This window comes from Aedes aegypti, chromosome 2 (genome assembly GCF_002204515.2).
Source record: "Aedes aegypti strain LVP_AGWG chromosome 2, AaegL5.0 Primary Assembly, whole genome shotgun sequence".
Classification (NCBI taxonomy): Eukaryota; Metazoa; Arthropoda; class Insecta; order Diptera; family Culicidae; genus Aedes; species Aedes aegypti.
The window spans coordinates 148,809,346-148,822,706 of NC_035108.1; the positions used below are offsets into that span (position 1 = coordinate 148,809,346).

The 13,361-nt window shown below is 34.9% G+C and overlaps 1 protein-coding gene across 3 annotated transcripts in view; it reads right to left on the reverse strand.

Moving 5' to 3' along the window:
* The window catches only part of LOC5568840 (regulator of G-protein signaling 17), a 244,442-nt gene that overhangs the window by 181,634 nt on the left and 49,447 nt on the right, over window positions 1-13,361 (reverse strand). Inside the window, exons 1-2 of one of the 3 annotated variants that reach the window (XM_021842682.1) lie at window positions 9,867-9,984; window positions 9,550-9,705 (exon numbers count right to left, since the gene is read on the reverse strand). The exons of 1 other annotated variant lie outside the window; for it this stretch is intronic. The gene's annotated coding sequence lies outside the window, so the exon portion shown is untranslated. Of the gene's footprint in view, window positions 1-9,549; window positions 9,706-9,866; window positions 9,985-13,361 lie in introns of those variants that run through there. One more of the 3 variants, XM_021842683.1, reaches the window with a different exon arrangement.

Genomic DNA, 13,361 nt, shown 5'->3' on the forward strand with positions numbered 1-13,361 from the left:
AAGTAAGTAATTTCAGTTCCTTGAGTAATTGTTTTGTTAATGTCCACCCGATTATGGCATTCTTACATTTTCCGTTATTTGAATTACACGCGATTACAATACTCCCCATAGCGGTACTTGGATGAGCTCACTACTACCAAGAAAATTTGAATTTGAAAGCTGGCTATGTTAATCCAGTAGAAGCATTAACCTAAGAATGCTAATGTCGCTGCTTTTCGTGTTACCAACATCTAGTTTGCCACGAACTGACAGCTTGAGTACCGGACCTCAAAGTGTCAGATTAATTTTAGAAACCAAAACAACAACATGGTATTAAACAAACATTGGTAAATCATAATTTAAGGTAATAATAATTAAAATCAGTTTTGTGACAACAACGCCATTAGCGTTCTACTACTAATATTTCTATTGTTAATCCCAACGGAAAAGCCTCCAGTTTCGCCTTAAGAAGATTTTTGAAGAATACATTTTGGTTAGGTGTCTATAGGTATCTTAGTTTTAAAATGATAGCATATAAATCACAGCTGTTGTACAAAGTTATATGTACAACAGTTTCTGAGATAAAAGCGTCCAAAGTTTCCAAATTTCACTTTATTTTCACAATAACCCCTTTTCAACAAGACCCCACTTTTGATTTTTTTTTTCAAGTAAAACTAAATTAAATGTTCATTCATTTCCAAGCAGTAAAAAAACGAATTAAATTCCGAGAAGTTATTACGATTTCACATACAAATCTGACTTAAGACTATCAATCTGAAATTCACAATAAAACAACTCTTTTGATGATTATAATTTTAACTTTTCAGTGGTTCTCATATCGTGCTCCACGAATCCTTAGCAGATGCTCCGCGAATATTTTGAAAATTTTTAACAATGCTTTGAAAAATCTAATGTTTGTGCTTTTAACTACTATTTTAATTGAACAAATCAAACCTCATCTAAAATTTTTAATAGGAGAAATATACAACAACTAATCTGCCGTGAATCGCAAGTCAGTCCCATCTACATTTTAATAAGATAACAAGATTTGTTCGGAAAAGTAGGAAAAAAACAGCAAGTCAAATTGTCCCATAATGAAAAGTAATCGCGTATCAGTCCCACTACAGATTTCCGCACCGTGTAACAGAAAAAATGAACCGTGTTTTGATAATCTTTACATTTTTCTCGGAAAGATATCATAGTTTAAAGCAAATTGTGAAGGTTCTATCAAGATTTGGACATGTTTCAATCCTCTGGAATTTTTTGAATATTCGTTTGGAAAACAAGTTTGAAAACTTCACAGCCCATTTTCTCAATGCCTACTTTTTACAGATGGGACTGACTTGCGATTCACGGCAGTAATGGCGCTGAAAATTTGATCGAATAATAACTTTTTGATTGCGACTAATCATTCGGATTTTCTCGGATATTTTATTACGAACACGTTCTAATTTTTTTGCAAGGTGAAGAATATTCTGTCGGTGTAAATTTCTACATACAATTTGTATGGATGTTTTTACTGTAAAATTGGATTTTCTCGAATGTAATATGGAGAACAAACCTTGAAGTTGAATGCATCACATTCCCGCGTTGAGTATCATACAGGCGTATCTGTAGTGATCGATTTCTCTTCGTCGATTTTCTATTCGAAACTTTCAGGGTGTAAGAAAATAATTCAAATTTTGACACCGTGATACGCATTTAGGAATACGAGTTTCAGCAAAAACTATATTCTATCTTCTATATAAATAAAAATGAAATGGTGTTTATATGTCACGAAATGGCAAGAACAAGGCAACGGATTCACCTGGATTTTTCACTGTTAAGTTCTTGAAGTGTTGCGAGGTGTTTTAGTGTATGAAAAGTCGAAGAATTTCAGGGGAAAAGTAAGATAAAAATAGGAAGAAAATTGAACTTATTTTAAGTTCAGTTTTGTTTTGCATTATCTTACAGCCTATTACGTGATAAAACAAGGTTTGTCGGCTAGTTATGAACATTCCCGAGAGTTCTGAATTTGTGGTTAACCCATTAAGACACATTAATAAAGGCTTTCAAAGAAACATTGCGCTTCAGAAACTCGCTAAATTTTTTTGAACTAACAACAAAAGTCGAAAAATTTTCCAACCAAAGAAATTCTGTAGGTTTTTAAGTCATGAACTTTTAAATATTTCACGTGAACCCAATTAAAGCTTCGTTTAGATGTCCAATTGTCACAGTTTAACATTGAAATATAAAAAAAACAATTCGGGGTAGTGGGGTAGAATCATGCATGCTTGCACTGATAAAAATAACTTCAGAATGGGACTAGCTTGTTATTTTAATTATTATCCGTTTATTACGTAGATTATTATTTTATTTTCCACGATAACATAATATTATCAGACAACTATAAAAAGTATACCATACTGAAATAAAACAACTATGAAATTCATGAATATTAGCTGAGTTTTTGGGTATTTCGATTTATCTCTCAGGGACAACAGAAATTTACGCCAAATTCTTGAAATTTAGCGAGTGGCCAAGGCGATAAAACCAAAATTCTGCGGCTTTGTCGCAATTTCATCACTTTGACCATGTTTTGCAGCTCACATATTCTCGATTATGAATAAACCCTACTCAATGGCGTAATTTTGTTTATAAGCGTGCAAACAGCAAAAACAAACGAGCAACGTACTTTTCGTTGGCGTTACATGTAAATGTAAGTAATGGAAGATTCTACTTCAAAATATTGTTTTGTTACACGTTCCATGTAAACATACTTTGGTTTGTAACCTGTGATCGATTTTGCACGCCGATCTGAATTTTACATTTTATTACAGTTACACTTTTTACAGTTACATTCCAGCGTGCTATCACAGATAACAGATGTTTATAGTAGAACAAAAATCTTATGAAAACCTGTGTAAATGTTCAAACTGAAACACGTTGAAATCATTAACATCGCCACACAGCGTATAGCGTCAGACAGTGGTGAATATCAGTATCTTGAAATATTTCATATCTGACATCGTAATAAGAACTTGCGATAACAGTTCCATCACGATGTTGCTACTTGTGTTGCCATTTTAAAATAACCGTTAACTGTCTTACATAGTTTTACACTCGGACTTAAACGTCTGTTATCTACAGTGCTACTAACGTCGAAATTTATCGCAAACTTGATCATAAAACGAGATAAGCCTCATTTTATAGATCATAAAAAAAACTTCACTTACTAATCGTTTTGTGAATAATTTTGTTAACATCCTTAGTTTTCCGTTTTTAATCAAGTGTGATTTTACGTAATATTTGTAAAACGTATGATAAACATGCATCGAATATGATGTGATATTACTTTTACTCGTTTGCTTTGCAAGAAATGCAAATAGATAAGTTCCGTTATATTGGAACTTATCTATTTGCAAATAATGAATACATTTCATTATTCCGAATGCAGTTAAAAAGCACTTGGTATATTCTCACTTAACTCTGACCACTTCATGCATCTATCTAAATTCATGTCAGCTCTAAATGCAATTATAAAGACAATAAGGGCAAAATAGTATGCGCTTATACGTTTCTATTTATCGAAACTACTTAAACCATCTAGAACAGTGATTCCCAAAGTGGGCGAATTCGCCCCCCTGGGGGCGATTTTCAGGCTCAAGGGGGCGAAAATTTGTAAAATAGAATTTGGGGGGCGAAAAATTCAGAAAGGGGGCGAAAAGGCTAACACGGGAGCATTTGAAAATAATAACTCATAATTTTTTAGGATACACATCTGAAGGTTACTCAATTCCAAACTTGACTTATTCCAGGATTATTTTACCTCGGATCGATACATCTCCAATCATGGTCATTTTAAAATTATGATAGACTACACTTGATAATTGTCAAACACATGCATTCAGGTTTTTTAAATATCATGTGTGTTTTAATAATGGTCGGTATTTGAGATTTTCACAAGGTCGGATGATTAGTCACATATATCATTTTAACCACAACATATTTTGGATGTACAAAACATGTATCTGAGAATTTTTAGAACTTTTTGCAAATGCCTAATATTTTATATAAGGATCTTTTATGTGGGAACTTTGAGATTAAGAAGCTAATATTTCTTTCATTGATATCTAGCTTTTTTACAGAAAAAAAGGAAATTCAGTTGCACTCTTTCTTATCATTTCTCATGATACAGATCATTTTAGAGACACATTTTTCTTGGTGTTAGAAAAAATACCCTTTTTATATATTGCATTGAAATGGGAGTTGAAAAACATTCTGGATCATGTAATTGCTCAGTGTTTTTGGATTGAATGAAAAAAAAAATCTTTCTTAGAAACGTCAAACATTTATTAATCACAATTTCTGAATATTATTGCAGTAATTTTATGAATAAAAGATAAAACAGGATGTAATCACCATTAACGAATCATCCCCCAACTACGTCACAAGTTGGCGCTTATGCAAATATTAAATTCAAATAGTATAAACTGGGCTGAACTTGTATCAAAAACTGATTCAGTAACCTGTGATGCATGCAAAATATTGTTAATATTACTATTTTAAATTGCAATCTAGTAAAAATAATTTTGGGATATCGATATTTAAGAAAATATTTTTAAATGCAAGTGAAAGACATTTTTTGACGTACAGCACCTTATTACATAAAATATTGAAATCACATATCAGGGGGGCGACTTTAGATAAATGTTGGCCTCAGGGGGGCGAAAGTTGAAAAAGTTTGGGAAGCACTGATCTAGAAACTATACGAAGGATTTGCATGAGAATGTCTTCAGAGATTTCACCGGAATTTATATTTCTCTCGATAGCGGCAGATTTTTTCCAGAGATCTGTCCAGATGTTTTTTCGGGAAATACTTCGAATTTCGTCGCGGATTTGAAAACGTACTTTCAATGTATTATCTAAGTATTCCACTTATTTTACGTTCAGGAATCATATTACTGATTCTCCTAATTGTTTTTTTAAATAAATTTTGTTACTTGACTTTCAATTTTCTCCTAAATATGAGAACATGCATACTAGTACTACATTTGTTGATACTGAAAAAATATGTGAAATCCGTTTATTTTTCTTTGAATACAAAACTTATAAACTTTGACCCATTATCAAGGAGAAGAGATATTGGGCTAAAAACATTAGGGGTATTCACTTAACGGCGTAATTACCCGCGTATATGGTTTTTTTTTTTTTTTTTTTTTTTTTTTTTTTTTTTTTTTTTTTTTTTTTTTTAAGGCACTCCGTGCTCATGGCCACTACTGTGCCGGAATCAGTTCATCTGTATCCACTATACCGATACAGATCTATTTTTAACTAATCTATATTTACATCTGCTTTCACTCTCTTCTACTCTTTTACTCTCACACCGAGCAGGTAGGAGAGAGCTCTGCTGTTCAGTCCAATCGATTTCCATATGCCATAGTCCTTTGCTCTTGCGCGGTGGGGTTCATTTTGCCGTGTTCCTAAGTCGTTTGAGGCTAGCTGCCTGCGAAGAGGGTCAGTTTGTCTCAGTCACCATCTGATACTGACGGATGATGGATGTGTTCCCCAAAGCACGGTCCTCCGTGCGGCGTCTTCTGGTGGCTGGACGGGTTTTTTTTGTGGAGGGGCTGGGAATTGAACCCATGACCTTCCGCTTATGAAGCGGAAGCGTAACCTCTAGGCTACGGACCCCCCTGCCCGCGTATATGGTGATAAACTGGTTATTTCAAATATTTCAAAAAATTGTGTAAGTAGCTAAGAAAATATTTCAAGTTGTTGAGATTCAACAGTCAACCGATCCAAGAATGCGTTGGTCATCATAGCAACTATCATGAAATAGGTACGTTATTTACAAATAAACAACAAACTTCGGAACTCACTATGACAAAGCATGAAAAACAGCTGGAAAACGTTGATGCGAGTAGGATTGCCCATAGATTTGAGAATTTTTGTTTTTAGAAAATGGCTGGGGAAAAATTACGTAAGAATGTGAGTATGGACGAAGAACAAATACTTTCGAATGAAAAAAGTACAGTATTGCCGGATATTCTTTGTATTGTTGAATGATTTGAAACGAAAGTTACCATTTGGTGACAGAAAGCTATGTCTAACTCTCGCACAATTTGTGATCCCGCCCGCAACCGAGTGTGTATCTTGTTGTTATTGAGCATACGAGTGGATTTTCACGTTATTTAACAATGTTACGGTGAAGAGAAGATCCTCCACTAACTCTAAGTGATGATAGTTTTCAGCCTGGTCCATTAATTTCCTTAGAAACAAGGACACTCGGCGCACCAATGGCCTTCAGCACGAGATCACAGGTTATGCGAGAAGTCTAAGTATTCTTATGTCTGAGTCTTGACCAAACTGAACGCAACGTGCATTGACTCCAACTGTTTGTCATCGAATTTGGATTTAGTTGGTAGAGACGTTTTGAATTTGAATATTTGAGGGTTCAAGACCGCGTTATTTTCGGTTCTGAAACAAATAATAATTTTCATTTGCGTACACTTGGAAACGGAGTTATTCAAAAGCAATCGTAGCCATTTTGGCGATAATAAGTAGAGGAGATGGAGTTCTTGTGGCATCAATAGGTACACTTTGTTGAACTTCGGTGACGATCCAGGAAGAACTCTGGGTACCGTAAAACAAAAGTTAAATGGTCTTCCATCAAGTTTGTTTGACTATCAATTGAAACGCTGCGAATAAAAGTTCGTAATTCAGATAAACAAACTTTTGACAATCCTGATATTTGTTTGGGTAACTAGATTATATACGTCTTATTTTTTATCGTCATGAGCCAGAAGAAGAATATTTCACTTGAAATGTTTCATCAACAATACCTCAGTTTACGCTACTTTAAGTGAATACCCCTATTGAAACTGTTTCGCGATAAGAACAACTCAAAAGAATCGTCCTCAACTCAAGTTTTCTAAAGCTTTCCAAAAACAGTTATATGATGGACATGAATGCGAGACTTTAAAATAGTGTTCATTCATCTAATAGTGAGATTTTTCATGAAACCTTAAAAGTGACAATTTAAGATTTATTAAATTCAAATTTCAATGTTTTATTGAAACTAAACTACTAGCCAGTGTTGCATTTGAACGCGTTCAGTTTGCGTTCCAGTTCAAATTTTTGAACGAGAGGTCAAGTAGACTTGAACATTGATCAGTTCAAAAATGTGAACTCAAAGGAGCTGAAAAATGCAAGCGTAAGGAAAATTGTGTTCATTGCAGATTTAAAACATATTTAGAAGCAGGAAGATTTTCAAAAGATGTTAAGGAACATTTAAGGTTCCGTGCATTGTGTGTGATATTAATTCAATGTAGTTTGAAGTAGTGTTTTTAAGTTTTGTGTTTCACTTTGCATTTTAAATAGAACGGGTCGTTCGTGAGCAGCGTCAGAATCTTGCACGAGAGTTCAATGTTTACTGCGTTCACGTGCAAAATTAGAATGCGTTGAGTTCAGTCTTGGCTCGCGTTCAGTTTGAAATGCATCACTGCTACTAGCTCTCGAGATCAAGTCGTGTACAAGTCGAGTCTGGCACACGACGTCGAAGACGGCCTTACAGTTGAGGTTGAAATACGCGTATCTGTCAAAAGATACAAACTCCTGTGGAATTATTATTATTTTTTTCTATCTTTATTAACGAGATTTTTAGCCCTGGGCTAGTTCATCTCGGGACCAACGGCTTTACTTCCCTTCCGAAGGAAGTCGTCACTGAATTTTTTTTGTGACTATTTCGGGGATGGGCTCCTGTGGAATTAAATAATATAGTACTAATTTCGGTTTTCACTAAAAAGCTGTAAGATTTAGTATTGTCATACTTCTGGTAGATCTCATGAGATTCCCACAAGAATTTCTTCAAAATATTCTCAGTAATTCATTAAAAAATCAAATCTTAGTTCTCATAAGAATTCCAGAAGAACCTTCCTGTCTTTAACAAAAGTTACAAAAAGTGACTTACTCTAAGTCAACCCGAAATCTCAAACATATCGCAAAAAGCAGTGTGTTGACCGATTTCAGTTCTTTTGGGTTTAAATGAAAGGCACACATATCCAGTTTCAGAAACCAGGAGATCTGGAGTTGGTAATTGAGTTGGTGACTGTGGCCACCGGGAACCTGCTACATCTGAAAAAAGTCCCTTTAGAGACCCTTACTTTGACAACCTGTAGTATCGTAATCATACAAGTAATCTGAACCGTTCATATATGGTTGAATAGGTATTCACATGGATTATGAACAGAGATTCTCAAATCATGTCCATCAATCCAGTTCTGAAATGCATCTGAAAAGTATGTTTCCAACGTATTTTTTTATGTATGATTCACATCGATACTATAAAGTCGATGGATATTTTGACATAAAAATTCTCTGAAATAAGGAAAGTGTTACCGGAGCACATCCTCTGAAAATTTCGGTCCAGTATGGTCCAAATAGAACCGGTTCTTGGAGTCCCGAAAGGTGGCCAATCGAACATGATTTGATGAATCAAATCGGATTTATGCTCCAAAACCAAATTAATTGGGTCCAAATTCAGCTATAAATTAAAACAAGAATTTTAGGTAAGATACGTTATGAATTATTTCAGTATTTTTCGATGAATCCAATGAGTGATTCCTTCGGGAGCTGCACAAATTTTTCAAGAGTACCTTGAAAAAAAAAAACTCCAAAAATGTATAGAGTATTTTGAGAAAATTCCTTAAACTAGTTCTTCTCGGGTTCCACAATTAAAAATAACTACAAGAATTCCTCTTTCAAGTAATTATCTAAGAAATCATCAATTATAGAATATCTTTTGGAACTTATGCTGTAATTACTCTAATGATGTTTCCAGAAGTCCCCAGTAAATATATGTAAGGATCAATTGATATATGTTTTATATCAGGAAGCTACAATTCATCTAAAGATATAACCAGTTCTCATCAAGATTTTCGAGAGCGTTTTATTTTGTTTTCGTTTTTTTAAAGGTATGTTTGAAATACGTAGTTTTATATTTGCCCACATACTTCCATTGGAATTACCCTAAATGTCCTTCAAGTATTTGTCCAGAAACTTCAGATGTCACAACAGGTGTTATTTTGTTTATGAAAAAAAGCATACTGAATGGATGGATGGTGTAGACAAACATATTATTACGCATTGACTATTATGTGCTGTTTTTTTAAGGTATCCAAAGCATTCGCATTATCATCCCACCACGCTTGAATGCAAATTATTCGTTTGGAAGCTCTTGAGAAACAAAACAGCATCACACAATATAAGAGATAAACATGTCCTCCGCTCCACTATAGATGATTCGCGAATAAACCGCATATTTTCCACGCACTTTCCCGCCTCCAAGCCACTATTGATGATGAATCACCGAACACATGATCACGAAAACAAGCCACAAGCCAGAACTCTCGCTGGAGCATCACATCGATGATGTGGAATAATTTTGTTGCAGAAAAATTTGTTTACATTATAAATTAAAATGTTATGTTTCGCTCATGTGAGCCACACGTCGTGATAGAATTTCGAATCAGGTTCCCCTCGCAATCACTTTATTCGCTGCATCCCGCACATCACGTCGTCGCTTCCTACCGATTATTCCGCGATTTCTCGACCAATAAATTGCCCAAGCTGAGATTGTTGATTCGTTGGTTTTCCCGCACTCATCATCACAGATCAATGGCTAAATCCGAAGCACTTCCAAACATCCGAATCTACCCTTGAACTGACTGTAACTGCTACAGCCAACTGCCAATTACAGAGTGAAACTATTATTCTTCAACTCGCACATGATATCCAAATTCCAAAGCGCGGGAAGTTTGTTATTTGCCATGTGCCAGTGTCAAGTCCAATCTGTGGCTTCTGGTGTAATATCAATCAACCACATGAAAGGACCACTGAAGCACTACCGCAGACACTGACTACTGGTCAGTTACTATCTAGATATGGAGATGCACTAGCGCGCGCTTTCTTCCGAGAGAAAACCGTTTTCCAACCGAACTTAGTCCACCGTCGAAGCACAACTGACGGAATACGGAATGTTGTCTGTGACGGAGCACTCCGCATCGGGAGCAGCCAAACAGTGAATTACGGAATAACTGCGAGTTTCGTTAAGTTTTTCATCTGGTTTCTCACCACCACCACCACCACCCCGTGCGTGATGGAAAACAACGAAAGGCCTCAATGATGGGTGGTTTGTTTACGCGATCCACTCGTGGCTGGCAATGTGTTGAACTGGAACATGGATGCCAGATTTCAAGGAACTTCTATCTTAACTAGGTAAATATGTGAAATAATAATGAAAATGTATTCCTTTCAGTAAAATGTATACCAGGTCCATTTTACTATTGATCATTCGTTCAATTGTTCTTCTGTGCATACCATTACGCTGTGCAAACATTAAATTCGAACTTAATGTTGACATTAGCTTATGAAAATACTTATCCAGACTAGCAATGTTAGTTCGCTGTTTTAGTTTGAATTTCTAAGTTCTCTTCTTCTGTTCCGATAAGCCATTACTACCATCACTTTGATCTACGTATTGTGGCATTTTCCGCATCTTTAGTGTGTAGTGCACTCCATTCATTGATTGGTGGAGTAATGATATATCCAGTGGCGCGGGAAGTGGGTAGGACAGGTAGGACATGTACCCCGCACAAAAACACCTGGGAAGGACAGTCAAAGGAATGTCTTACCCATGATTCAACATAAACGAAAAAAAAACAAGAAAGTACCATCAGTGCACCAGTCGCTCATGCCCCTATTTCCGCTAAATAGTGTAAAAATGGATTTATCGTGTCAAAAACCAACATTCTTCGCACGGATATATTCTAGCAATAATAACAACTTTCAAATGAAGTTGTCTGACATTATTGTTATTTGATAAAATAATACTTTGTATTAAAACACAAGACCTCGTGAGCGGTTATTGGCACACTAGGTATTTTTGTGTGTTCCAATAACCGCTCATGCAAAACATTATGCAAAATTTTAAAGAAATATCGATTCAAGTATTCAGCCTTCTTTACTGCATTAGTAGCTATGGTTTGTCCATAAGAAATATCAGGATGAATAACGAAACTCGAAATAATGCATTTTTTAGTAAGTTCGTCACGAAATCTGTTTACCGTGAGCGGAAAAAAGAACACCTAGATGCAGTAACAATTTGTTACTTTCATGTTACTAACAAATGCAATTAAATATTTTTTCATGAAAGTTTTTCAAATTTTTTTATTTTGCCGCTGATTAACCTTCCGGTCGTCGCGTGGTTGACCACCGTCAGAACCACCACGCTGCTGTTGTGATCGAAAAGCGGGGTTTTTTCATCAGTGTTGTACAAAATACAACAGCGCGACGACTGAAGTGTTAACTATACGTGGAGCTACATTATCACCTAATAATAGTATTGATCGATACAATAGTTATTTTGTAAAACATATTTGAACACATAACTTCCTTAAATGAACGGAATCTGGTGCACCGGTGGTACCTACGTTCAAGAATATCTTCATCGAAAACCCTTTGAAACTAACTGTAAGAATTGTTACAAGAAACTTTTTTAAACGTTAGATAAACTAATGTAGCAATCCCCTTTGGAATTTCTGAATCTACGGCCAACCCTGTACATGTTCTGGGATAAATTGGCTTGAGCATTCCCAGAAGTAGTTTTTGAGAAGTTTCTGGAATATCCATAGTGAATGTTCAGAAGATTCTTGAAAATAATTTATCAAAGCATTGCTGAATCTCTTGATAATTTTCAGAATAATTCCTATAGAACTCCAACAGCACATTCTAAAAGTACTTGGTTGATTGAGACTTGATATTAGAATTTCTGGGAGTACATAATTCTTAGTTAATAATGAAAATCATGGTTTGATTTAATTTCTACCGATATTTTGTGGCATCATTTATAAAAATATGTAGGATGATTTTTTGAAAGATTTTTTTTTCAGATTTGTTGAAGAAATTGTTTGGAATGCTTTCAGGTTCTTATTCAGTAATCTTTCCAAAAAAAAACTCTACAGATTTGTCTACCAATAAATTCTTCTACTGATTTTTCAAAAGATGCTTAGACGAATTTCTCCAGAATTTGCTCCAGGACATCCTTGAGAGCTACCTCCAGTATTTTCCTCGAGTATTATTTTGATTTTAATTTCCAAAACTATCCTAGAATTTCCTCCAGATATTTTTTCACTAATCCTTCAACCGAATTTTCCAGTTGTAACTCTAAAGCCGATCTTCCATAGATTTCTACAGAATTGGTTATTCCGAAGTGTTTGAAAAAATAGCAAAAGGGTTGTTTTTTTAGAAACCCTGCATTAATTGCTCCGCCTGTTCGTGTGGATTTTTTCCAAGAATTTCCTCCCAGAAATCAAACATTTTCTGAGGTGTTCTTCAAACATTTTTTTTTTTTTTTTGAATTTTTCAAGCATCTCATCCAAGTATTACTAATGCACTTTTACAAATCCACTTTCTTAAAAAGTTTCTCAAAAAATTCCCATTAAATCTTCAAAAGTTTATATAAATTTTCAGAACAGTTTTATAACATCAATTTTTCATTCATTCCTCCGATCATTCCTACATAAATTGTATGGAGATTCTGTCCAATGGTTTTCGAGAAATTTCTTGCGAAAATCCTGCGAAACAGTATCCCTCGACACAAAATTTTTGTTCGATTATCTTGGCAAGTTATCATAGGAAATCTTCCAAAACTTCCTCAAGCGTCCAGGTGTTATTTCAGAGATCCTTGATCATTCAGAGTGTCTTCAAAACTTACACTAAGTCTATCAGAGGTTACTCTAGGATTTTTTCAGATATACCTCATGAATTGGCATTCTCCTGGAGATATTCATGGAAAAGTTCTTGAAAAAAACATTCAAAACTCGCTTGAGAAAGTCTCAAAGCATTCCCAACAAATACTTTGATGGAATAAGAGCGCTCTAAAGCAGATTTCAGCTGAAAATACGGTAGTTCAACTACTAATGTTACTTGGATTACTGGAGGTATTTCTGTAGAAATCTTAGAAGGAATCTCTGGAGCAATTGTTGATGGTATCTTTAGAGGAATCTCTTGTTGAAATCTTGTATAAATCCTAAAGAAAATTTTAAAGGAAAAGAAATTTCTGGAGAAGGTGTGGACTAAATTTCAGAAGACGTTTTGACCGGGAATTTTGGAGGAATCACTGGATAAAATCTTGAAGAAATTAGGACTTTCTTGAAAAAAATTCCTTAAAGAATTATTGAAGAATTCAAGTGGAGAAATTCCATTTCTGTGATTCTCCTTGTGTAAATCCACGCTGTATACTTGAGGTATCCTGAACAAAATTCTAAAAAAACCTTTAGGAAAGTCATGAAAAAATTCCTTAAGAAATAAATACTAAATGAAATCCAAAAGTAATATATGAA